We start from the raw sequence: 27,463 nt of genomic DNA, 5'->3' as shown, positions 1-27,463 counted from the left end.
TCTGGTATTCCCATCTCTTTAAGAATTTTCCACAGTCTGTTGTGACCCACACAGTCAAAGGATTTAGCGTAGTCAATGAAGCAGAAGTAGATACTTATCCTAACGTAAATGGACCACAGAAAGCATAATCCCATTCTCCATACCCTCAAAACTGTCGTATTTTTCTAGGTGGGGAGGAGAGGGAAATATAGAACTAAAAAATGCATAAAGAAACATTTCCTTAAAACACACACACTCCAATTCCTGAGTTAGAAATCTATTTTTAAGTATTAATATTTTCATTTTTAATAGTAGACGTATTTAAAATTTTCTTTCTGCATCTCACTCTTCTAAAACAATAAATTCTAAGTAAAGGATTATTACTAATAGCATCAGGTATGATAATGGCTTTATCTTTACGATGTCTAGGGTTTGCTTCAAAATAATATAGGGGAGAAGGGAACAGATATGGCTATAGACAATACTGGACATGATAACAATTTTGAAACTGGGTGATGAGTATGTGAGGATTCACTGAACTAACCTGTCATATTTTAGGTTTTTCTGTAATCAAGAGCTAATTTTAATTAAAGTAACAAATTTTTCCCACAGTTCTATAGAATGCTTTGTCTTAATTTTTTGATTACATTCACCTAGTTGAAATTTAGGTTTTTAAACATTTAGAACTATATTTTTACATTTTCAAATATAATTTTTTTTCTAGCTTTAGAAGTAAAATCCTGTAATGCTATGACTCTTGTTTGCTGATAGCAACTAATATCATATGTGATATTAAAATCTAATCAAAGAGACATCTAAAACATTCAGAAATCCTCACACACTGATAAGCATAAACACAAAGTGGTATAGCCATTTTGGAAAATAGTTTGGCAATTTTAAAAATGTTAAATATAAATTTAACAACAATTCTACTCCAAAGTATCAATGGAAAAGAAATAAAAGTATGTCTTCACCAAGACTTGTACACAAACTTTTAACAGCATTGTTCACAACAGCCAACAAATGGAAATCCAAATAATCATCAACTGGTCAATGTATCAACAAAATCAATATTCTTCAACAATAAAAAAGTAAGTACTGAAACGTGCTATCAATATAGGTCATCCTTCAAAACCACTTAAATGAAAGAAGGAAACACACACAAGACCACATATTTTATAATTCCACTTATATGAATTATCCAAAAAGGGCAAATGAATAAATACAGAATATAAATTATTAGTTGCCTAGGTTTAGGGGTGAAAATGTGAAGTGACTGCAAATGGTTATGGAATTTCTTTGGGGATGACAGAAATATTCTAAAATTAGACTGTGGTGATTGTTGTACAGCTTTGTAAGTTAACTAAACATCACTGAATCATATACTTTAGGAGTATTTACGTTATATATACCTCAGTATAATTGCAAAGGAGAAGGGAAAGGAGGGGAAGATGGAGCAGAGGGACTAAAGTGCCTCTGAGATGATAAATGAATGGACAGATTCATCTAAGTAACCCGACCGAAAATCTCAGCTAAACAGATGTCAGAGCCAATATTGAGATTGAGATCCAAACTTGACTACAAAATAACTTATTCTTCCTACATCCAGAAGTACACTCAAAGCAGTATCACTCAACTCTGCAAGGATAAATTCAATCCACTAATGAAGCAGTATATGGGACACACAAAAAAAGGTTCCTTTAAAACTGAGGTAAAGTCAGAATGAGAATTAAATTAGAGAATCAAACATAAGAAATAAATCATCTGTAGAATGAAAAAAAGTAAATACATAAAATACAAATAAGGCAGCATGGGAAGCAGGACCCCGCGCTTGTCCATGACTATACGAGAGCAGAAACCAAATTAACTGAATTCTGAAGAGTGCTGAAACAAATTAAACCTGGCAGTTTGTCTCCAGCACTGTCTCTGGATAGTGTTCTGACCCAGATCTGCTGCAGTGCAGACATACATATCAGACTATCACAGTTCAATAATACTGACAACTAAGATGACTGAACTTACTTTGGGTTCATTCTAGGTTTACCGGTCAATCTTCAGATTATACTCTGTGTCTGACACAGGTCTTCGGCCAGGAGCAGAATAAAATGACTAATGAGCACAGGCAGTCCATTTCATTTGAAAGTTACATTTCTCAGTGTACAACAATAGACTGACACCCTGACTTACACCGCAGACTTCACCCAAAACCTAAACACTCCTACGTTTAAATAATAAATTGAACTTCTAAACATATCAATTCTGAGAACCAGAGTCTGGTACATAGTTCATCAGTTCCTGCCACACTTAAGAACTGACTCATCAGACTCTAGTCAGCCTTCCCTGAAGACACTCTACCGCCCTGCTGCATGCCTCTGACAACTGCAACTTGTATTTTGTTTTGTTTTATAAACTAGATGAATGCTGCTCAGAAATCTGCAAATGTACAAAGTGCCCCCTCAAAAGACAACTGTACATATTCATTTTTCATAGTTTATAGAGCGCTGTTACAGTAGCCCATTTACTGACATCCTCTGACATACATTCTGATCCCTAACGTCAGTGAGGCTTATCCCTAAAAGTTATTCACAAAAAGACATGCTGCTTAATAAACAGATTAGCTTGGATTAGAATCCAGATATCTGGTCTCCAAATTCAGTTGTTCCTTCCACTTTACACAATGCAAGTGTCTAAAAAGCAAACCCAATAAGACCAAGAAAGCCTATGCTTCTATGAGAAAAACCAATGATTATTTACTGCAGTCTTAAGAGCAGTCAGAGAAATCCTTTAATAATAAGATAATCTTACAGGGATCAGGATGAACTATAATAGAAAGAAATGATAAAATGTGAATAAAGATAGGAAATTTATAAATAAAGACTTATAAACAACCTTGAATAAAGTACTAGCAGAAACAAAAATAGTACCATTTGGAGCCAAATGAAGAATTTTAATCTTATATGTAAATGAAAAACAAAAAAAGTGCCTTTTCTTAGAGTCTTGTTAGAAAGTCTAATGCTCTTTTTGTATTCTTTACCAAAAGGAATGACATTGCTTATAGACAAGGGTACACACGGACATCATCAAATGGTCAATACCAAAATCAAACTGATTATATTCTTCGCAACCGAAGATAGAGAAGCTCTATACAGTCAGCAAAGACAAGACCGGGAGCTGACTGTGGCTCAGATCATGAACTCGTATTGCCAAATTCAGATTTAAATTGAAGAAAGTAGGGAAAACCACTAGACCATTCAGGTATGACCTGAATCAAATCCCTTATGATTATACACTGGAAGTAACAGATTCAAGAGATTAGATCTGATAGAGTGCCTGAAGAACTATGGGTGGAAGTTAGTGACACTGTAGGAGGCAGTGATCAAGACCATCCCCAAGAAAAAGAAATGCAAGAAGGCTAAATGGTTGTCTGAGGAGGCCTTACAAATAGCTGAGAAAAGAAGAGATGCTAAAGGTAAAGGAGAAAAGGAAAGCTATTCCCATCTGAATGCAGAGTTCCAAAGAATAGCAAGGAGAGATAAGAAAGCCTTCCTTAGCTCTCAATGCAAAGAAATAGAGGAAAACAACAGAATGAGAAAGACTAGAGACCTCTTCAAGAAAATTAGAAACACCAAGAAAATATTTCATGCAAAGATGAGCACAATAAAGGACAGAAATGGTATGGACCTAACAGAGGCAGAGGATATTCAGAAAAAACGGCAATACACAGAGGAACTATACAGAAAAGATCTTCATGACCCAGATAACCACGATGGTGTGATCATTCACCTTGAGCCAGACATCCTTGAATGAGAAGTCAAGGGGAACTTAGGAAGCATCACTATGAAGAAAGTTAGTGGAGGTGATGGAATTCCATTTGGGTTATTTCAAATCCTAAAAGACAATGCTGTGAAAGTGCTGCACTCAATAAACCAGCAAATCTGGAAAACTCAGCAGTGGCCACAAGACCGGAAAAGGTCAGTTTTCATCCCAATCCCAAAGAAAGGCAATGCCAAAGAATGTTCAAACTACTGCACAACTGCACTCATCTCACACGCTACCGAAGTAATGTTCAAATTTCTCCAAGCCAGGCTTCAACAGTATGTGAACTGTGAACTTCCAGATGTTCAAGCTGGACTTAGAAAAGGCAGAAGAACTAGAGATCAAGTCGACAACATCCAAGGATCATCAAGAAAGCAAGAGAGTTCCAGAGAAACATCTACTTTTGCTTTACTGACTACACCAAAGCCTTTGATGGTATGGATCACAACTGTGGAAAATTCTTAAAGAGATGGGAATACCAGACCATCTGACCTGTCTCCTGAGAAATCTGTATGCAGGCCCGGAAGCAACAGTTAAACTGGACATGGAACAACACATTGGTTCCAAATCAGGAAGGAATATGTCAAGAACATCAGGTATATTGTCACCCTGCTTATTTAACTTAAATGGAGAGTATATCATGCGAAATGCTGCACTGGATGAAGCACAAACTGGAATCAAGTTTGCTGGGAGAAATATCAATAACCTCAGATATGCAGATAACACCACACTTATGGCAGAAAGTGAAGAACTAAAGAGCCTCTTGTTGAAAGTGAAAGATGAGAGTGAAAAAGTTGGCTAAAAACTCAACATTCAGAAAACTAAGATCACGGCATCCGGTCCCATCACTTCATGGCAAATAGATGGAAAAACAAGGGAAACACTGACAGATTTTATTTTCTTAGGCTCCAAAATCACTGCACATGGTGACTACAGCCATGAATTAAAAGAAACTTGCTCCGTGGAAGAAAAGCTATGGCCAATCTAGACAGCATATTAAAAAGCAGAAACATTACTTTGTCAACAAAGGTCCATCTAGTCAAAGCTATGGTTTTTCCAGTAGTCATGTATGGATATGAGAGTTGGACTATAAAGAAAGCTGAGGGCCGAAGAATTTATGCTTTTGAACCGTGGTGTTCAATACAGCAATAAAAAAAGAACTGTGGGTACATGCCAAAATATGGATGAATCTCACAAACATCATGTAAAGCAAAAGAACTCAGACAAAGTATAATTAAATGATAGCTATAAAAGTTGGAATAGTTTGGGGGAGGAGAGGGAGAAATAACTAAGAGAAGCTTTCAGGGTGTTAGAATTGTTTTAGATCTTTGATCTGCGAAGTGGTTACATGGTATAAATTCATCACACTTATGGGCAGTGTTATTTATGTCATTAACAAGTTATACTGCAGTTTTTAAAAGTGCCACAAGATATTTATTTGGAACTTTTAACTCCATGCAGAAGAATGGTTTTAATCTTAAATTTCAAAACATAAAACTACTCCAAGAATGTAATTATAATTGAAGTGATTTTATACTAAAATCAGCCCACAGTATATTCAACCAAAAGTATTACAAAGTTAAATATTTTAAATTTTGTTCTAAAATTTCTATCTTAGTTTGGTGTATGCCTCCAAGGGTTGGGCATAGCAAATGTCAGGGTTATCTCTCTCTAGCCTCATTTCAACATATTCTGGAAATAAAACAGTAATTAAATCCAAGTTTATCAGTGAATAGATATGATCATCTATTGAGAAAGAGGGTAAGTGGTTAAGGGGGTTACAAGAGAGTAAAAATTTTTTAATAACTGCTATGAGAAGTGAAAAAGAACTAACTAGGCAAAAAAGAACTACTGGGTAACGGTGATGATCCAATTAAGATGGGTAAGCATGAATAATTTAGTAGCTCCAGTCAGCAAAGTTATGGTTTTTTCCAGATGTGCTCAGCAGGTTGGAGCCAGGTACATAGAAATCAGTACAGATCTGTGGCTGAGTACTGACTGAAAAGATACAATGAAGAGACAAAGCAGGAAAGCAGCACAACATATTTCAAAAGTTAAATGAGGTTCTAAGCTACATGAGAAAATTAGAGCAGGAGGGAGACAAGAAAGGTGTCAAAGGACTAAGGCTCTGGACTGTAAAGAAACTGTCAATGACTGTGTTCAAAAAATAAAATTCAACATATACAGAGATTCATGAACAGGTCTTTTATACAAAGTGCCATTTTTTTCTCATTATCTTAGAAAATGAAATGCTCCTAACTATTAAAAAATTTAAGAGAACTAAGAAAGATTACAAATGGAAAAGGTTAAATGTCTGAAGTATTATAATTACAAATTTATATTTTCCTCAACATTCTATGTAAACCCAAAGATAAATTTTTTTCAATAATATTTTGAATTAACTAAAGAAGCATCCAAATTTCTTGGTCAATTAATGAACCTGTACCATCTTTATCAAAAAATCTAACGTAAGCAAACAGGGCAATGCATACATCAATATACCATTCTTTAATTGTGTGGGTATCTGTTTAAAGTAAAGTCACATGACAAAAGAATTATTTCCCATTTCCAAGCTCTGTTCAGCTTGACCTTAAAAGTGAAACTGGTCAGTAACAATATGCAATGAATGAATGAAGTATAAGTAGACAGGAAAAAGGTGGCTGAAAAGATTTAGGAACAAATAGCATAATAAAGGAATTAATCTCAGCAAAGAATGTTTTCAGCATTAAAGCTAAATGCAATAATCTCTAATAAAAAGATTTAAAGTGTAACAATTAAGCTTAGTATACAGTATGAATCTAAATTATTCAATACGGTTGAATTAAGCAGCATTTATTGAGTGTCTATTATTTTGCCCAGCAATGTGCTTGCTCCACTGCTGTAAGGCACACATGCAAAAAACATGTCCCTACCCTGGAAGACACTTTATAGTATACAAAACCGTATGTGAATTATTACAGTTTATCACAATACAAACAATATTTAAGTGCCAAACAAGTAAGATAAAGTCATAGCAGGGTATTTGCGACTTGACCAATATGGTTATTACAGTGGGGTGGAATAATATCACTATCAGACCTCACAGGAGTACCTGATGTTTCTGACTGGCCTGGCTGTGGTACAGTTTGGACTAAAGAACCACAGCTGCAGTCACACTGAAGAATGATAGCAGTAAGAGATTTGGGTTTTGTATGTCAAAGAAACATTACTAACATACACACACATGCACACACCATTTATATACAAAGGAACTTTGTTTTGGTTAATAAACATTCAGTATCTGTTCTACCTTTTAATATAATGCACCAAAACTACTAGCAAACTGCTTTCCAAAGCTATGTAAATTAAACTATTAATAGAAATTATAATGCAATATGTGTGTGTGTGGGGGGGAGCCAGCTAGGTTTTCTAACTAACCAAAATTAAAATGTATTTGTCTATACATCAACTCTGTAAAACTGTGCTGCTAGTATAGGCACACAGCCTCAAAAATCACATGCACATGGAATTTCATTGCTTTAATTTCATCCTTTAGCTTCTACAATACTGCCTTAGAGTGATTTCTTACTTGTCACCCTCTGTACCCATTCTTTCAACAAATTCTACCACTGTTTGACCAGCTCATTGCAAATCCAAGTTTTCACCTGCCAGTGATCTTTAAAAAGTGAGTTTCCCAATTCCATTTGCCACTGCAATGAAAAGAGTAAAACACTTAGGAATATATCTACCTAAAGAAACTAAAGACCTATATATAGAAAACTATAAAACACTGATGACAGAAATCAAAGATGACACTAATAGAGGAAGAAATATACCGTGTTCATGGATCAAAAGAATCAATATAGTGAAAATGAGTATACTATCCAAAGCAATCTATAGATTCAATGCAATCCCTATCAAACTACCACTGGTATTTTTCACAGAGCTAGAACAAATAATTTCACAATTTGTATGGAAATACAAAAAACCTCGAATACCCAAAGCAATCTTGAGAAAGACGAATAGAACTGGAGGAATCAACCTGCCTGACTTCAGGCTCTACTACAAAGCCACAATCATCAAGACAGTATGGTACTGGCACAAAGACAGAAATATAGATCAATGGAACAAAATAGAAAGCGCAGAGATAAATACACGCACCTACAGACACCTTATCTTTGACAAACGAGGCAAGAATATACAATGGAGAAAAGACAATCTCTTTAACAAGTAGCGCTGGGAAAACTGGTCAACCACTTGTAAAAGAATGAAACTAGAATACTTTCTAACACCATACACAAAAATAAACTCAAGATGAATTAAAGATCTAAATGTAAGACCACAAACTATAAAACTCCTAGAGGAGAACATAGGCAAAACACTCTCCAACATACATCACAGCAGAATCCTCTATGACCCACCTCCCAGAGTAATGGAAATAAAAGCAAAAATAAACAAATGGGACCAAATTAACATTAAAAGCTTCTGCACAACAAAGGAAACTATAAGCAAGGTGAAAAGACAGCCTTCAGAATGGGAGAAAATAACAGCAAATGAAACAACTGACAAAGAATTAATCTCAAAAATATACAAGCAACTCCTGCAGCTCAATTCCAGAAAAATAAATGACCCAATCAAAAAATGAGCCAAAGAACTAGACAGACATTTCTCCAAAGAAGACATACAGATGGCTAACAAACACATGAAAAGATGCTCAACATCACTCATTATCAGAGAAATGCAAATCAAAACCACAATGAGGTACCATTTCATGCCAATCAGAATGGCTGGTATCCAAAAGTCTACAAGCAATAAATGCTGAAGAGGGTGTGGAGAAAAAGGGAACCCTCTTACACTGTTGGTGGAAATGCAAACTAGTACAGCCACTAGGGAGAACAGTGTGGAGATTCCTTAAAAAAATACAAAGAGAACTGCCTTATGACCCAGCAACCCCACTACTGGGCATACACACCGAGGAAACCAGAATTGAAAGAGACACGTGTACCCCAATGTTCATCGCAGCACTGTTTATAATAGCCAGGACATGGAAGCAACCTAGATGTCCATCAGCAGATGAATGCATAAGAAAGCTGTGGTACATATACACAATGGAGTATTACTCAGCCATTAAAAAGAATACATTTGAATCAGTTCTAATGAGGTAGATGAAACTGGAGCCAATTATACAGAGTGAAGTAAGCCAGAAAGAAAAACACCAATACAGTACACTAATGCATATATATGGAATTTAGAAAGATAGAAACAATAACCCTGTATGAGAGATAGCAAAAGAGACACAGATGTATAGAATAGTCTTTTGGACTCTGTGGGAGAGGGAGAGGGTGGGATGATTTGGGAGAATGGCATTGAAACATGTATAATATCATATATGAAACGAATCGCCAGTCCAGGTTCGATGCATGATACAGGATGCTCAGGGCTGGTGCACTGGGATGACCCAGAGGGATGGTATGGGGAGGGAGGTGGGAAGGTGGTTCGGATGGGGAACACGTGTATACCCGTGGCAGATTCATGTTGAGGTATGGCAAAACCAATACAATATTGTAAAGTAATTAGCCTCCAATTAAAATAAATAAATTTATATTTTAAAAGTGAGTTTCCATACACAGAAACCATTTATATTATTAACACAAGTACTATCAGTAGTGCTATTAATCCATTTCAACATATCATATGTTAAATGGACTGGTAGGTATGTTTCTGACTACCTACTGTATTTCACATTTTCCCCCTATTTTAACATTTCTGAGATAAAGATGTATCTGACAATTAAAGGCATTTTATAAATGTGCTGAACAGACAGTAATTAAACACAGCTGCCACTGTTCACCCGTGAACTCAAGCATATTTGTTGACTGATCTTGTCATCAACTGAATTGTCTGCACTGTCAGTTTCACGCATGTTGAGTTTAACTACCTGCTAAATGTCTTAAAATATTACTCTGCAATTTAATATTGAAAACTCACCATGCATAAAGTTACAAAAAATGAGATTAGCAAATAAAATTTCATTATTGCTGATAACAATCCCAATTTCATGTTTTCTTGCAAAGCAACAAAGCGACTTATGGGATATAAGAACAGCCATTATGTTATGCTACTGAGTATTATGTTTTGCTACTGAGATACATGCTGAAGAACAGCCTATCACACGCCAAGCAACAGAAATGAAGGAAGAAGAAGTTGTCAAATCTCTGGAAAGAGATGAAAGGTTTCCAAGCAATGAGTGGCTGGTATGACCAATTATAGACTGCACAAGCATACAGCATTTTTTTTCTTACTGCCCATAAAATAGTGCTGTGTCATCTTTTAATAGCAATTCAGGTTCCATGAATAAGATTTAAAAAATCAGAACTCCTCATTCTCGGTCTTTCCCAAGGTGGTGCCAGGATGGCACCACCATTCACTCAGTTACTGAAGTCAGAAACCTGGAGATCATTCTTGACTCATTATTTCCAAAACATAAAAACAATTACATTTCTCATTATTACGTTTACTGAAACCATGGTGCAGGTACCATCACCTGGACATTGCATCAACCTAACTTTTCCTTCTTCCATTCCAACCCTCAGCACAATCCAATATTCACAGAGCAGCTAGAGTAGAAGTTCTCAACTGTGGCACTATGACATTTTGGGCCAACAATCGCTTGCTGGAGGGGGCTTACTGAAGAATGTTTATTTAGCAGCATCCCTGGTCTCTATCCACTAATGCCAGTAGCATACATCATCACCCCCCAGTCATGACAATCAAAAATCTCTGCAAATTGCCAAATGTCCCCTGTAAAGCAAGATATAACCTATAGTTGAGAATCACTGAACTAGAGGGAGGGATGTTGTTTAAATGCTTCCCTGCTTAAAACTCAGTGGTTTGTCATTTTACATATCGTAAAATCTGCACTCCTTACAGTTCCTGCTAACCCAAACATATCGTACGTAGGCTGGACTCTGGCCTACCCCTCTAGCCTCAGGTGAAGGCACTACATTGTTCGGGTATTGTGCACGCTCCCTCCATTATCACCTCTCAGTTCCTAAAATACAACAGCCATTTCTGCTACAGAGATTTTGCACCGGCTCTTCCTTGTGCCTGGACCAGTCTCGTCAGGTTTTGTGCAAGCTCAACTTAAATTTAATATCCTCAAAGATGCCTTTCCTGACTGTATGTATCTCATTATTACCAATCACAGTACCTCAATCATTCCCTTCACAGCTTTTAACACAGTGTATGGTTATTTTGTTTACCTGATTATTGACTGTCTCCCACATGAAGACAAATACCTTGTATGCCTTATTTCCAACATCTAGGCAAAATGAAATGAATGAACTTACCAGCTGGAGAACCTTAAGTACTAGATAAGCTGGTATCAGTAACCTCAGCCCCACTCCCCTCTCATTCCCCACCTATATTTATGATCATTCCCTTGAAGTGGAGAGGGTAAAGCTGAGAGAAGAGGAAGAGACTAACAAAGCCCTCATCCAAAAGTATCCTTGTCATCATCATGTTCTCTGAGGCACTGGGTGCAGATTAAATGACATATGTAATGAATCTAAAGCATTGCAAGGGTGTGAAAAACAGCCTATAGTTAATAAATGATGACTTTATATGTAAAGCCTCAAGCACAATGCCTATACAGATAACTGAAAAATGACAGTTTTCTTGCCCCTTTTAATATCACTCTATCACCAGCTCACCCAGAATAGAGCAGGAATGGAATTCTGTACCTCAGATATACCTCTCCCCTTCTGGGCCTCCAGGAACCCAACATACCATACTAGATGTAACATAGGTTAGTTAGTCACATGTGTATATTGACTAAGGAAAGCCAAGTACCTATTAACCAAAGCCAACTCATTGCAAAATGGCTTCAGAATTATATTTCAGTTAGTTTCAGTGAACAAAATAACCACGTGAATATTCAGTTTCTGAACCCAGCTTTAAATTAAACTTAGGAAAAATATAAATTACTGTTTAACAATATCAATGTTGGTTACTAAAAACACCTAATACATCTAAGACAAATTTACTTACAGAAAATAAACCAGTAAGCTCTGCACAACTTTTAGCTGATAGTTAGAGCAAAATGAGTGATCTTAAATTCCTTTTTAAAATATTGCTTCTGACATCCTGTCAGAAGCACGGGGGCGGCGGGGGTGGGGGTGGGGGGTCGGAATCTGAGGAAAGTGATTAAAGGAACATATTAAAAAGGGAACATAAAGGAAGCAAGACTACCAGGGTCTGAATCCCCAGTTCTGCTAATTACTAGCTATGTGAACTCTGGAAAATCACTTAACTTCTCCAGGTTTCAGTTTATCTGTAAACTGAAACTTAAAAGAGTGTCCACCTCATGGGGTTGTTGTATGGATCTCATAAGTTAATATATGTAAAATGCTTAGGTAGTACTGCTATTAATGTTATTATATTGCTGTTATCGTTATTTTGATTCTTTGCGTTATTATGGTTAATAGATGCCATACTAGACAGCACATAAACAAAACATTTCCATCAATGCAGAAAGTTCTGTTAAATAGCATTGTATCAGATGACCAGATAGTTAGAATGCTTGATAAGATAATGCACATATCTCTTCTAATTTTTCAGAAAGTGCTTTAAAAAAGGCACTGCAAACCCAAGTAGTCTTTTAATAACTTTGACAATAAGAAGAACTTGGGTTTTGGTCCTATTTAACAGTCAAAGAAAAGAAAAGTGGTGAAGGAAAGAGAAACTGTCTTTTATAAGGATCTCAATTCTACAAGATAACAAAAATGATTTTTATTTTCTGTCCACCTTACTCTACTAAACTCTCTCAGCAAAAACTATTATCTAGAAAAGGAATTCATTATTAATTATATTCAAATTTAATTATCAACATATTAAGGAAACAAATTAGTGATACAGTATTGTATGTGCTTCTTTAACACAATAAATGACACATCTAGAGGTGGATCTAACAGCCCAATTTTAAAGCACTGCTTAGGATCAAAGATATTTTGAGATATCTCCAACATCTGTAATTTAATATGAAAATATTTCTGATTTCTATTTGTAAGAAAGCTACAGTATTGCTCACACAACTGTGATTTGTTACCTACATTCAAAATTAAAGAAAATGCGAAATCTCTCTTAGAGATTAGGAAAAATGAAAATATGATTATTTTCCCCTCTAAGTTTATGAATCCCAGGTTTAAAAAAAATTGCTTAAGAGATTTATTATAGAGTTTATGGCTTAAGACTTTATTATAGAGTTATAAAAACTTGGACTCAAACCTACCACTTCCTAGCTAGGGAAAAGTACCTAACTTCTCTACCTCATCTGTGAAATGTAATACCCATGTAAGACTGTGATGTTGTTTATCATCATGCTACTGGACAAAGTATTTGACACATTCTCAGTAAACACATATTCTATTATAATCAGTACCAAGCTCTATCAGGTGTGCACTTCAGAGCGCTCTGTGCGTCAGAAAGTCAGAGACTGGGTGTCAGTTGGTCTGGGGCAGATACCAACCATTCTTTAGTTTATTTTCTATTTCTTCAAACTTTCTATTTACTTTTAATCTTCTGGTTGTACTGGGTCTTCATCCCTGCGGGCAATATTCCGCTAGTTGCAGCTCCTGGGGGCTGCGCGCACTGCAGTGCACAGGCTGCTCACTGCAGTGGCTTCTCTCGCTGGCGAGCGCAGGCTCTAGAGGCACAGGCTTCAGGAGCTGCAGCACAAGGGCTCAGCAGTTTCGGCTTGAGGGCTCTAGAGCACAGGCTCCGAAGCTGTGGTCCTAGACCAGATCACTACATTACCCCTCTATATTTACCTGGAAAGCCATTCCATCTCCATCATCCCACTCTTGCCTGGTTACTTCTACTCTTCTTTCAAACCTTACATAAGAATTTGTGTTCAGGAAGCACGTGCTCCTTCAACAAACCACTTCAAGGCATGTATTACCTACTATAAAACTTACCTGCCAAAAAAACACTATGGAAAGTTCTTAATGGTACACTTATGCACAGGATAGATAGCGGCTACCATATGCAAGTTCTTTTCTAAGAATTGGGGGAAAGGGCCTCTGGGGAGGTGATTAGAAAATCATGAAAAAAGCAAATGGATAGTTGGTCAAGAAGAGTGAACTCTGGATTTCAGCCCTGACCAAACCCCTTGGCTGGAGCACCTTTATGCAGAGCATCACCAATTCCATAGCCAACCATGCCACCCCGGCACAGCATACCACTAAAAGACAAAGGAATAGCACTTTGACCAATCCTGGATTTGAGAAAGGGAGAAATAGTGGGAGTAAGGCCCAATAAGGCTATCGGAAAAGGATTTCTGGAGGTTATCACACCTAAGTTCTGAGTCTTGAATTCTCTGCACATCAGGAAGACAAGAACTGTGCTTTTATGTCTTTATAACCAAAGTGTAAGGCACACTACAGGTGTTCAACAAATGTCTGAATAACTCAAAATGACTAAAATTACATGAAGACACTTGCTAACCTTTTTTTACACCAAATAAAGAAGTAAACAACCATAGCTAAAACCAGAAACTGGTAAGTACTACCTAAATATTAACGGATTTGGTCTGTATATGAATCAGCTAGAGGAAAGCATGAATTATTCTAATAACCTATTAGAAGATGAGACAAAGGAGCCTGCTGATAACACACTCAGACTTAACTAAAGTCTTTAAAATTAAAAACTTTGCATTACCTGATTCAAAGTTGATTTCCTCAAGAGACTAAAAAATTTACAGTAATCTTAGAAACTAAGTCCAAGTCACAAATTTTACAATGAAGAAACCAAGGTTCAGAGAAGTAGTGATTCAAAAACACACAGCTCTTTAGTGGTAAAGGTACAACTAAAACTCAAGTCTCTAGCTCTACACTCGTTTTTCTCTCTTATACCACATTCTCTTCACATTTATAAATTATTAAATATCCAAAACTTTTTTAAAAGCTCAGATTAACCCAGGTTTTGCTTCCTGTACCCCATTTTTATGACAGGAAAAGCAGTCATCTGACCATCTTACTTTAAGAACTTACACAAAGAAGTAACTTTCAAAATTATGTTTTGCTTTTGGTAAAGATTCATTCCTAGTCTCTTTGCGAAATTATACATGCAAAGCTATTTTTATTTTTTTATAAAGAAAAACCTTGATACAGCCATCGAATCTTCTCAATTACTAAGGAAGCATCACAATGGATTTCCAAGATGTTCTACTTTCTAGAGCAAAGAAGAGAGTCTGATTTTTTAAAATATATTTAACAATAAGCACAAAACTCTGGCTATAACCCTCATCTCTCTATTAACCTGAGAACCTCACCCTCTGACCACTCTCATTAATAGAGCTTATTGTTGAACCAGCTTTAACGTGCTAAGAAGAATCAGCTAGCTCTATGCGCTGGTAAGAACCAATTAATTAATAATCCTTGCTTCTGGAAAGTAATCTTATGATTTATCCAGATTGTAACTTTATTCACCTTTTAAATTTAACACTAATGTATTTACATACAAAACAGCAGACTCTAACAGTTAAAAGTTAACTTTCTAACTGATACATTAATCCATGAGGCATTAGTGACATTACACAGGTGAGAAAACTGAGGTTTAGAGAGGTTAAAGAATCTGCCCGTGTTTACATACCTAGGAAGGAGATGAATTAGAATTTGACACCAGGAGTGTAACTCAGGCCAGGATATCTCTTGGACAACAGACAATGGCTTTCTTAGCCCTTCATTATGTGACAGTGCTTCCTTCATCTGTGAACGCACAAACTCTTTAACTATCCCCACAGTGCAAAGCATACACTAGGGCATTTTCTTCCTGAAAATTAATTTAGGACTTAACAACTAAACAGAACATAGCTTAAGACATTCTTTAGCTTCTGTATCTTGCATTCTGTCATAAGAATTTCTGCACATATACTACTTTGTACCGTCTAGTATCTACTAGAGAACAGAGAAAGCCTACCTCTCAGTATTCTAAATGAGATAGGAAAAAAATAATAATAACCTAATATAACAGAATTGGCAGAGCTTCAGGATAACTTCAGGGAAGATAACTTCAGGATAGCTTGAGGGAATCAGTTACCTCAAAAGAGGCAATCAGGTCATATTCATGCTTGACTATGTATAAAGCACTTTTTTTTGCCTCTCTAAGACAAGGAAACAAGCAGTGGTGTCTCAAACCTCTACCTGAACCTTTAGACCAACTCAACAATTATGAAGACAAATCTTGCCAGAGGCTAAAAACAGTACAGGTGATACTTACCTACCAAAGTCAACGAACTACCCTGAAAAACTCTTCTAACTCTTCCTGATACATTAAAAATGATCTACTTTGGGCCGGGGCGGGGGGGGGGGGGGGGGGGAGGTGGTGACAAGGAGAGGGGCACGTCCTCTTACCTCTGTACTTCATGCTTCCAAAGTATCCTGAACCTAATGCTCTCACAACTTCCATGTATTATCCTTATTACCTTGGTTTGTTGCTTTAGGGGGTTTGGTTTTTAAATCTCTCTCAATAGAACAGAAGCTGTTTAAAAGCAAAGTCTATGTATTAAACAACTCTGTATACTCACTGCTAGTCATGGAGTAGGCACTCATAAATATTTATTTAAAGAATCTTAACTGGATTCCCATCACAGAGATAAGACAACTGAGGCCTCTAGAAATCAAATGTTCTACTCAAGACCACCTGACTGTTATATGACGGAAAAGGAAAGAAAACCAAATCTCTGTAAGATACACTTCAAAATGCAAAAGAGTTCAAACAGCATAAATAAGGTTGAGATTAAAATGCGCTTTTAAGAGATTTAAATTGTGGGTTCTGAAAGTAAGCAGGTTTAAATCCTGACTCTCTCATTTATTAGTTGTGTGGCCTTGCAACAAGTAGTCTACAAAATACCATGCCTTATGAACTCCATCACTCACCAAACATTATTGTGCCAATAATATATCTGCAATAAATGAAAATACAAAGAGGGTGAAGATATCAGGAAGACATGAAATAGATTCTACAGCTCAGTGTTTACTTCCTTTTTCTGTTTTTCCTTTCTTTGGGAAATACATCAATTATATGGCATAATACATAAAATCTAAACAACAGTTTAAAGAATTATGAAGTGAGCACTCCATGTAACTATCACTAACATCAAGAAGTCAAAGGATTCTCTATAATGTGTCTCTCCCTCATCACAAACATGAGAGACTTAATCAAACCTAATAAACTTATTTAGTTAATTTAAATAACTAAATTTAACCTAACCTTTGAAACAGATAATAGCAATGTAACTTCTTCACAGGGTTATTGCAAAATATTTATTGCTACACAGTAAATACTCAATGAGTGTTCCTTACATACACATTATACACCAGAACAAAGACATGAGGGACATGGAATAAAGTATGAAATCAATCTAGTGAGAGCATAAAACCCAGAGAGAAGTACAGTGCAGAGAGAGAGCTGGAAAGCTAGGCTGGGGCCATCTAACAAAGAAAAGAAAAACCTAAGCTACGTAGGGGAAATTGAGAAAATTCACCGGGCAGTTTTGAAAGAATTTTCCATGGGTCTCTAGTTTTTCTGCCTATCTTGAAAACAGAGACACCAATTGTCTTTGATCCAATGTTTTCAAGTATATTTGTAGAGTGAATTATCTTGGGAAAGAGAAATAGCATCTCCCTCAGAGAAAAGGAGAGGTATGCTTATAACCCATTATAAAAATATGAGTTTCTCTAAGCTTGGGATTCCTCTCCTCTAACACAACCCATACTGAAAAGCAGAGACATTACTTTGCCAACAAAGGTCCATCTAGTCAAGGCTATGGTTTTTCCTGTGGTCATGTATGGATGTGAGAGTTGGACTGTGAAGAAAGCTGAGCGCCAAAGAATTGATGCTTTTGAACTGTGGTGTTGGAGAAGACTCTTGAGAGTCCCTTGGAGACTCCAACCAGTCCATTCTAGAGATCAGCCCTGGGTGTTCTTTGGAAGGACTGATGCTAAAGCTGAAACTCCAGTACTTTGGCCACCTGATGAAAAGAGTTGACTCACTGGAAAAGACTCTGCTGCTGGAAAGGATTGGGGGCAGGAGGAAAAGGGGATGACAGAGGATGAGATGGCTGGATGGCATCACCGACTCGATGAATGTGAGTTTGAGTGAACTCCAGGAGACGGTGACGGACAGGGAGGCCAGGCGTGCTGCAATTCATGGGGTCGCAAAGAGTCGGACACAACTGAGCAACTGAACTGAACTGAACACAACCCAACACACTTGTGGGTGTCACATCTTCCCTCTACCATGTACAAAGCGGGGCTCCAAGATCTGACACTAATGCTGATGCTGTGGCTGCTGTTATTGCTGTAGTGCACTGTTCATCTCTGACCAAGGAGTCTCATGACTCCATTCAACTGTAACAGGTTAACTTGTTAGCAAGTTAAATCTCAGTAAAATCTTAGAACTTCTACATTTTTTGACAGGTATTAGTACATAATCAATGCAATCAAACTGAAAGATGCCACTTCCACACTGTCAGAATGGATTTTTAAAAAAGCAAAACTCAACTATATGCTGCCTTCAAGAGGCACATTTTAAACACAAAGAAAAATTTTAAGTAACTGGATAGAAGAAAATACACTACAGAAACAGTAAGCTCAAGAAAATTAGAGTGGCTGTATTAACTGAATGTGCCTAGAAATAGAGCTTCAAAATACTGAGGCAAAAAGCAACAAAATTAAGGGGGAAATAGGTAATTCCACAGTCACAGTTAGCTATTTTAACATCCCTCTCAGCAACTGATATAACTAGACCAAAAAAAAAAAAAAAAACAGTAGACAAAAATGATTTGAAAAATGCTACCAAAACACCTGAATCTAATTGATATTTACAGAATAGTATACCATACAACTGCAGAACACATATTTTTTTTCAAGTGTGAAAAGTACATTAATATAAACCACATGATGAACCATAACTCAACGTTCTATACATTTGAAAAGATTAAAATTATACAGCATGTATCTCAAGCCTCAAAATGAAATTGTTAAAAATCAATAACAAGATATCTAAAATAACGCCAAATATTTGAAAATTAAACAAAACTTTTTAATAATCCCTGGGTCAACAAAGAAATCACAAAGCAAGTTAGAAACTATTCCAAAGTAAATGATAATAAGAATATCAAAATCTGTAGGCAACTGCAGTACTTAGAAGAAAATCTAGAGCTTTGCACATTTAAATTAGAAAACAAGAAATGTCTGAAATCTCTGACCACTTTAAGAAGCTAGAAAAGGAGAAGCAAAATACATGGGGAAAAGAAAATTATAAACAACAGGAGAAAAATGAGAGAGAAAAGACAAACGGAGCAAACCAGCATTGTTATTTTTGAAAAGATATACAGATAAACTAAGAATCAGACTGGTTAAGAAAAAAAAAGAACGAACACATTAATAACATCAGAAATTAAAGCGGTATCGATACAAATCCTACAAACATCCTAAAGATGACAAGGGAATTCCAAAACTGACAAAAGATGAAACAAAATCTATGTCCAATTAAAAACAAAAAGAATTTTAATTTACCAAAAGTCTCCCTACAAAAAAATTTAAAAATTTAAGTCTAAACGGTATCACTGATGAATTCTACCAGTCAAGGAATATTTGACAAGGTCTTTCAGTAAGTAGAGGGAACACCTCCCGTACTTTTAAGAGTATCATAATTCAAATACTGAAACCTGACAAAGACATTACAACCTAAGAAAACTACAAAATAATATTCCTGATGAAAAAATATCCCCAAATTCTAGCAAAACATTAAATATAAAAGAGATAGTACACTGTGACCAAGTGAGGTTATCCTACAAATCAAGATTATTTTATCATTTGAAAATCACCACTGGTATTTGAAAAGCAGTGGTAGAATGATGAACACTTTGTTGCTAAATTTTGGCTATTGCAAACATTTTTGTTTCACATAACCCAGCATACAAGAATTTCTCTCATTAGGAATAAAAAGACAAAAACATAATTACTAGGTTAACGTACATGTATTCTACTACTACAAAAGTCACTTTCTTTTACAAAATGACTATGTCCCTCCAAAGGTGGTAGGCTAATTTCCCCACATTCTCAGCAATACTTGATATTATCAGAATTTTTAGTAGTTGCCAATGTGACGGAAGTGAAATGATTTCTTATGGTTCGGTCTTACTTCGCACTCTCCCAATTAACAATGAGATTATAATTCAGCCAAGTGAAAGGGTTGCTGTAAATCACATAAGTGAGCTGTAACCAGCATTCTTAGTTTCAAAAATATATACAATATATCAGCATGAACTGCATGAAGGTTAAGTGTTATTTCTATTGTGTGTGTGTTTGTACTGGGTCACAACATAAAATGTTTTTGTAACTTTGTGCTTCCAGTAAGTTAAAAGCCATCTATAGAGCTGTTTAATTGCAGCAAAACTCTACAGAGAAATTTGGAGGACTAACTAGTGCATCATTTAGGCTCACAGCACAAAGGAATGTATCCTATAAAGAAGGCAGGACTGACTGTCCTGTAAGCACTAACTGGCAAGAACACAGAAAAGGGGAAGAAACTTGAAAGAAGCAATAGGTGTGAATTAGTACACAGAGAAAAGATTCTATAAAACCAACTGGCCTATGACCTACTTAAAGCTCAATTAAAAAGAATCTCATTTGTCAATAACAAGGTTTCTCTCAGCACTAAAGAAGTTGGGATCCTGTCCTCTTGACTACCAAAATGACAAAAAACTGATCCCTTCTTCTCTATAGACACATCCTTATTCCCACCTCAAGAATCATCTCTTTCCTAGGCTTATGCAAGAGCATCCTCTTAGTTCTCTGCTTCCTTCTTTTCCCTACAGTATCACAGTAGCAAGCATCATATAAATTCTAGAGACATATTTTAATTCAGCTAACAAACATCTACCAAGCCCTTACTTTATCACCTCTCTATTAAGAAATTTAGCTGTATCTCCTGAACAATTTTAACTCCTGGTTATAGTCTCTAAATCTTATTCTTAACTAAATTGCCTTCTTTTGAAGATATTTTGCTTCTTAGACTGTGAAACCTCCAATATACCATGACCAATTTTTGCTCCCCTCTTTGTCCACCAGTTGACCTAGGTTCGATCCCTGGGCAGGGAAGATTCCCTGGAGAAGGAAATGGCAACCCACTCCAGTATTCAAGCCTGGAGAATTCCATGGACAGAGGAGCCTGGTGGGCTATAGTCCATGGGGTTGCAAAGAGTAGGACATGGTTCAGCAACTAACACTTTTCAATATCTGTACTCCATTTTAAATAATTATTCTTTTTCATAATTCTCTTCAAAAGTAACTGGACCAATCATACCACAGCAACTGTCTGATGTAATAAGTTTATGAATCTACCTGCCATTTAATAGGAGGATCATCTTAGCCATTTAAATTTCTTAACTTCCCTGAGATTCAATCTCATTCCTAAAATGAGTAAAACAATAGGTATCAGGCAATAATGAAAGCTGCATAATCTCCACTGTTCTCTTTTTGCCTTTCTACTTAACTTTTTAATTTTAATTTTTAATTTCCTCTATATGGAATAATTGGCACAGACAGTAAAGCGTCTACAATGTGGGAGAGCTGGGTTCGATCCCTGAGTTGGGAAGATTCCCTGGAGAAGGTAATGGCAATCCACTCCAGGACTATTGCCTGGAAAATCCCATGGACAGAGGAGCCTGGTAGGCTACAGTCCACGGGGTCACAAAGATTCGGACACGACTGAGCGACTTCACTATTCACTATTACTATTCACTATATGCAATAAAATCTTTTTATAGAGGGAGGCACTTCAACTGAGGTACCAGGAAATACAAAGAGGAAAAAGCATGAAGACAAAACAAGTATGAGTAAACTTGTCAAGTGGGATTACTGCTTTGCCTAAGTGGTCTTCTTGTACATAAAGATTCTAAAGTGTAAAGATACTTCTGTCCCCATGGCAAGCAAAATTCTAACAAACCACAGTGACTCACCCTCATTAGCAACCCTGCAGTGTGGGAGAGACCTGTAATTATAATGGGGTATCACTCCTGTGATTGCTATATGGCAAATAGATTTTTGCATATGTACTTAAGGTCCCTAATCAGTTGAGTTCATCAAAAAGATCATCCTGAGTAGGTCTGATCTAATTAGATCAGCTTTAAAAAGGAGTCTCCTAAGGGAGTCCAGAGGACAAAAACAGAGGAAGCCAGAGCAACTTACTTTTGCTTGCCTGGATGAAAGCAAAAAGTCATGACGTGAAAATGCCTATATGAACATGTGGTAAGGAAGTGAGAAAGTCTTGCCAACAGCTAGAAAGAAGATGGTGACTCCAGTCATACAGCCACAAGGAAATTCTGCCAACAAGTAGTGAGCATGGAAGAAAGTCCTAAGCCTCAGATAAGAACTGAGCCAACACACCCAACACCCTGATTTTAGCCAGATGAAATGTGGAACAGAAAGCCCCACTACAAAGTAAAAAAAGTTGGCTAAAGCTCAACATTCAGAAAATGAAGATCATGGCATCTGGCCCCAACACTTCATGACAAAAAGATGGGGAGACAGTGGAAACAGTGGCTAACTTTATTTTTCTGAGCTCCAAAATCACTGCAGATGGTGACTGCAGCCATGAAATTAAAAGACGCTTACTCCTTGGAAGGAAAGTTATGACCAACCTAGACAGCATATTCAAAAGCAGAGACACTACTTTGCCAACAAAGGTCCATCTAGTCAAGGCTATGGTTTTTCCAGTAGTCATGTATGGATGGGAGAGTTGGACTATAAAGAATGCAGAGCGCCAAAGAATTGACGCTTTTGAACTGTGGTGTTGGAGAAGATTCTTGAGAGTCCCTTGGACTGGAAGGAAGGAGATCCAACCAGTCCATCCTAAAGAAGACAGTCCTGGGTGTTCACTGGAAGGACTGATGTTGAAGCTGAAACGCCAATAGTTTGGCCACGTGATGTGAAGAGCTGACTCATTGGAAAAGACTCTAATGCTGGGAAAAATTGAGGGCAGGAGAAGGGGACGACAGTGGATGAAATGGTTGGATGGCATCACGGACTCAATGGACATGAGCTTGACTGAACTCCGGGAGTTGGTGATGGACAGAGAGGCCTGGCATGCTATGGTTCATGGGGTCACAAAGAGTCGGACACGACTGAGCAACTGAACTTAAGCTACTAAATGTGTGGTACCTCGCTATACATAAAAGGAAAACTAATACAATCCAAAATTTTTCATTTTAGTGATAAGGAAAGTAAGGTTAAAACAGCGACCCCTCAAAGATCAAATACCTAGGAAAAGTTTAAAATAACTTCAGTCCTGGGCTCTCTTCCTACCACAGCCCCCTTAAGGCTTTAAGACAGTTATTCAAATCAACAGTACTTGCATACTGTGTTCAAAGGAAGCAATTCTAACAACATTTTCCATATGGAAAATAACAATTTTCCATATTTCACATCTATTTCAATACCCCTAAGTTTTGCCAGAATATCAAAACTGAAGTGGATATTGAGGAATTTCTAATCAAAGCAGCTTGGTTGTTAAAATGACCATTGACAGACCACCGGAGTAAACTTAACGTACGTTTTGAAATGTAAAGAAAAAACGGTATCAAAACTCTGTCGGTTTTTTTAGTACTTTATTTAGATAGCAAACTACTTGTGTTATAACTATTCTCAAAGACTGAGAGCAAGTAAACAACCTTCCCGAACTTTTCGCTATTTCCTCCCTGGAGTAAATTTTTTTAGCCTGAATTTTTCGTACAGTATAAACATGAGTACAAGGTACACTATCCAATACAATACACAAGTTGTTTTTATTTTCACTGTTCTGAATCTTTATTTTCCTAAGTGCTTCACCATCAGAATTTGCAATTTTCTTAAAAAGGCACATGAAAATCTAAAAGATGGAGTCAAATACCACGTTAAGTCACAAATCACACAACTTTCTTTATGCCATGTCAAATACTTTCATAAACACTACGTTCGCGAAGAGATGAAAGAAAAAACTCCTCTCTAGTCACAATCACGAGAATAAACTATACACATCATCTTAACATCGACTAACAGCAAGTAATTCGCTATCGTCGCATACAAACAGCATTGTTTTGAAACTGTAAGTGCCCAAAACCATCCCCTGCTTTACACTCCCGGGGCACGATTCTCTGCAATATGAAGAGAATCGGTAACATTTCAAATGTAGGTAGAAGAGGTGACGTGACAGTCCTAAAACCTGAAAATTTCTCAGTCCCCACAGCACCCAAGAAGCACCCAGTTTGGACTCTCCGATCGAGGCCCAGGTTCAACTCCAAGCACTCCCGTTTCCCAGCTCTTCACCCCGCCCCCACCCCGAGAAAGGAGGGAAAACAACTTTTATTGGCCTCGTCTCCGGGGGGGCTGGAAAACTAGCGGGGCAGTGCTCCGGCCTGCACACGTTTCTCAAGGAGGCCTCCGTCGGGGGCGGGGAGGGCAGATAGCGGGAAAGCCCGGCTTTGACGTCCCCTCTGCCCCAGGCGCCAGCCCCCCGCTCCTCCCCATTGAGAAGAGGCCTGGGCCGGTCGCCTCGCCGAGCGACCCCCAGGCCCCTCAGCCGAGGCGAGCTCGTTGTCATGTGACGACGCCGCCGCCGCTAAAACACCGCAGAAACGCAGGGCGGCGGATGGCATTCGCACCAGCCCGCCTCGGCCCGGCCCCGCCGGGCGCGGGCGAGTCCCGAGAGTCCGGGCGGGGGGGCGGAGGGCGGGCTTGGCGGCGGGCCCGAGCGCGCCACAAAGGCTTCCGCGCCCGTCGCCGTAGTGCCCGAGCGGGCGGGGGCACAATTTTCGGGGCCCGCGGGAGGGGTGCGGAGCGACTAGGGTTCCGGGGTGCCCGCCGCGCCCACAGCCGTCCCCGCTGGCGCCCGGACGGCCGGCGACCGCCGCGCCCCGCACAGGCCTGCGCGGCCTCCCTCCCCCGCGCGGGGCCCGCGCCCGGCCCGCCCGCTCTCCGCTCGCGCTCTCTCGCTCTCGCCCGGCCTCCATCTTGGATCGGCGCTTCCAGCCCCCGCGCCGCTGCCGCCGCATTCCCCCTCTTTCCCGCCCCCCGCCGCCGTCGCCGCCGCCCGCGCTCACCTCAGCTGCCCATCCGGGCACCGCCAGCCGTCGACCTAGTTTCCCCCCAAAAGTCTCCGGTGTGTTATTCCCGATGTGGGGGGGTTGTTACGGGGTGGTCGCCGGGGGTTCGGGAGCGGGGGCCGCGCCTTCAACGGAGCTGCAATCCTAACCCGCCATCTGGTGGCATTTTCCACACGCCAATGGCGCCGCTGCAGACTTGGGTCCGGACCGCCCTCTGCTGGCCGCGGTGCTTACTGCTTCGCTGACGGGACGGGCCTACCCGGAAAGGGGAGGGAGCTGAGGCGCGAGCTGGGGGCCGCGGCGGGGACGCGCGCGAACGCTTTCCTGTGGGGATTGCGCGCACGCGCACCAGCGGGGCGGGAAACGTGGCCGCTGCGTGGCGGCCCGGCCCCCGCACGGAGCGCTGGCCCAGCTCAGCCAATCGCAAGCGGCGCATACCTCTCCGTGAGGGGGCTGTGGATGGTTTGTGGGCCGCCCAAGGCGGGCGGAAGGATGGCGGCAGTGGCGCCTGCGCGCCCCGCTAGCTGAGTTGCCGCCCGCCATTTTTGGAGCTTTTCCGAGACCTGGGAGGGAAACCCGCCCCTGGCCCCTTCACCGCGGCCCCTCCCCAGGTCGCGAGACTAGCGCACCCCGCAGCCCCCGCCCGGCCTTGCTGCCCCCATCCCCCGCCTCTGCAGAAAAGCGGAGGGGTGGCAGCGCTAAACCACGCTCCCGCCTCCTGGTGTCAACCAGGGCCTCAGAGCTTAGCATTGTACGAGCGATTTATTGTCTACTGTTGACGAGGTGCTTTCCCGGGCGAGGGTGAAAAGGTTTTGAGAGCTGTTTGGGACCTCCCTCGCCGTGCATCTAGACGCAACACTGCGCGCCCCAGGCCGATTGGCGTCGTCACTACCTCTAAAGCAGATCCTTTCCGTGGTGCCGGCTTTGCATAAGGCGGCAGCATTGGCTAGTTAGTGAGAAAAGAATGTAAGTAGATTGAGAAAATATAGCCTCCGCTTTGGAATCAGATTTCTCCTTCCACAGCCTAGGACTATTCTCAGTAGCTCTGAAATGGACGGGAGAATCGTAGCCGTTTAGCTGCCAAAAGGGAAACAATTGACTAGCGTGAGATCATGACCAAAATATGCTTTTGAATGTTGCCTTTTCCCTACTCTTCCCCCCCACCCCCCGCCTCTGCCTGATCGTGGCTTCTACCTTTCACCCACTCAAAACTTTCAATACAAAAGTGAATCCTTAATCTCCCAGGTCATCAGCCCCATTATGACTAAATTCTCTTGTTACTGTAGCCAGCCAGCTCTATTTCTGTATTGCCTTAGAATCGCTAGAATTGCTTAGACTCCTTTATAGTCTTAAGGGTCAGTCTCCAATAAATTATCCCTATTTCTGATTTCTCTCTCAAAGGTCACACTGTGTGGTTTTTCACTGGAGGAAGCCCCAGTTCTACCTGGATGGCTATGAAGTCGTGACCACACTCCCACTTGATACATATATATATAAACTCATCTTTGGATGAATTCCTATCGTATTCTCTACAAACTGTTTCTCATTTTCCTTGTTAAGGTGCCAGTCCCTATCCATACTAATAGATAAAATCATCTGGTTAACAGGGATCAGAGCCATGGAATTCCAGTTTGATATTCTCTCCATCTTAAAATATTTGTTGACACGCCGTGTTCATGACCTTTCAAATTCTCACCAAATTAACTCATTCTCCCTCTCCCCTTCTCCCCAACATCAGTGCTTCTTCCAGGACTACCTATGTCGTCCATTCCTTTTCCTCCTTCCACCACTACTTTCCTAGGATCTTATATCTCCAGTATCGTAGCCATTGGCTTCTTTCTGTTTTTCAACAGTTTCGAAGGGCTTTTTAAAAATGTGTACTACTACCTCCAGTTACTGTAATATCAACCTTCTTTGCACTGTCGCATTTCTTAAAAGAAGTAGTCTCCTGCTTCCACCTTATTCCTTACCTTTTATCAATCTAACCCATAATGGCAAACTGAATTTACACTTTAAAGTCCACAAGTTCTAACTTTCAACCGTTTTCTCATCCTATTTTTCTTGGCACACCCAATCCTTATCTCTTTCTTGAAACCCTGTGCCCCCCACCCCAACTTTTTAAGACAATTCCTGGGATCTACAACCTATCTGGTTTTCTGGTCTTTGTATTCCTTTGCTAGTGCCTCCTGTTTGTTCCAACCCATAGGTCAGCTCTTAGCTCTCTGTGGTGTTCTCTACTACATTATTGCCCTTCAAAAGTCTCCTTAAATTACTATCTGTTCCTGATTTTCCCTTAGCATTCCTCATATTCAGCTTTCTTGCCAGGAAGCTCCAGTGCAAAATTCAACATTTAAAATAATACATCTTTCTTACTCAAGTTTCTGATTCCTCTTAGTAGCTTTGTAATATCAGGTACATTCAACCTTTATCTATTTGATATGATAAAGTAAAAGTGGTTCAGTCATCTGACCCCATGGACTGTAGTCCACAGTCCATGGAATTCTCCAGGCCAGAAGACTGGAGTGGGTAACCTTTCCCTTTTCC

The 27,463-nt window shown here is 39.2% G+C and overlaps 1 protein-coding gene across 1 annotated transcript in view; it reads right to left on the bottom strand.

The window, feature by feature from the left end:
- Positions 1-25,258, bottom strand: part of STAG1 (STAG1 cohesin complex component) — a 472,075-nt gene extending 446,817 nt beyond the window's left edge. Inside the window, exon 1 of the mRNA XM_069564764.1 lies at positions 24,917-25,258. The gene's annotated coding sequence lies outside the window, so the exon portion shown is untranslated. The remainder of the gene's footprint in view (positions 1-24,916) is intronic.
- Between the last annotated feature and the right edge of the window lie 2,205 nt (positions 25,259-27,463).

Source organism: Ovis canadensis, chromosome 1 (assembly GCF_042477335.2).
Source record: "Ovis canadensis isolate MfBH-ARS-UI-01 breed Bighorn chromosome 1, ARS-UI_OviCan_v2, whole genome shotgun sequence".
In the NCBI taxonomy this organism is placed as follows: domain Eukaryota; kingdom Metazoa; phylum Chordata; class Mammalia; order Artiodactyla; family Bovidae; genus Ovis; species Ovis canadensis.
The sequence above is the reverse complement of the archived record's forward strand: the minus strand, read 5'-3'. Positions and strand labels throughout refer to the sequence as shown.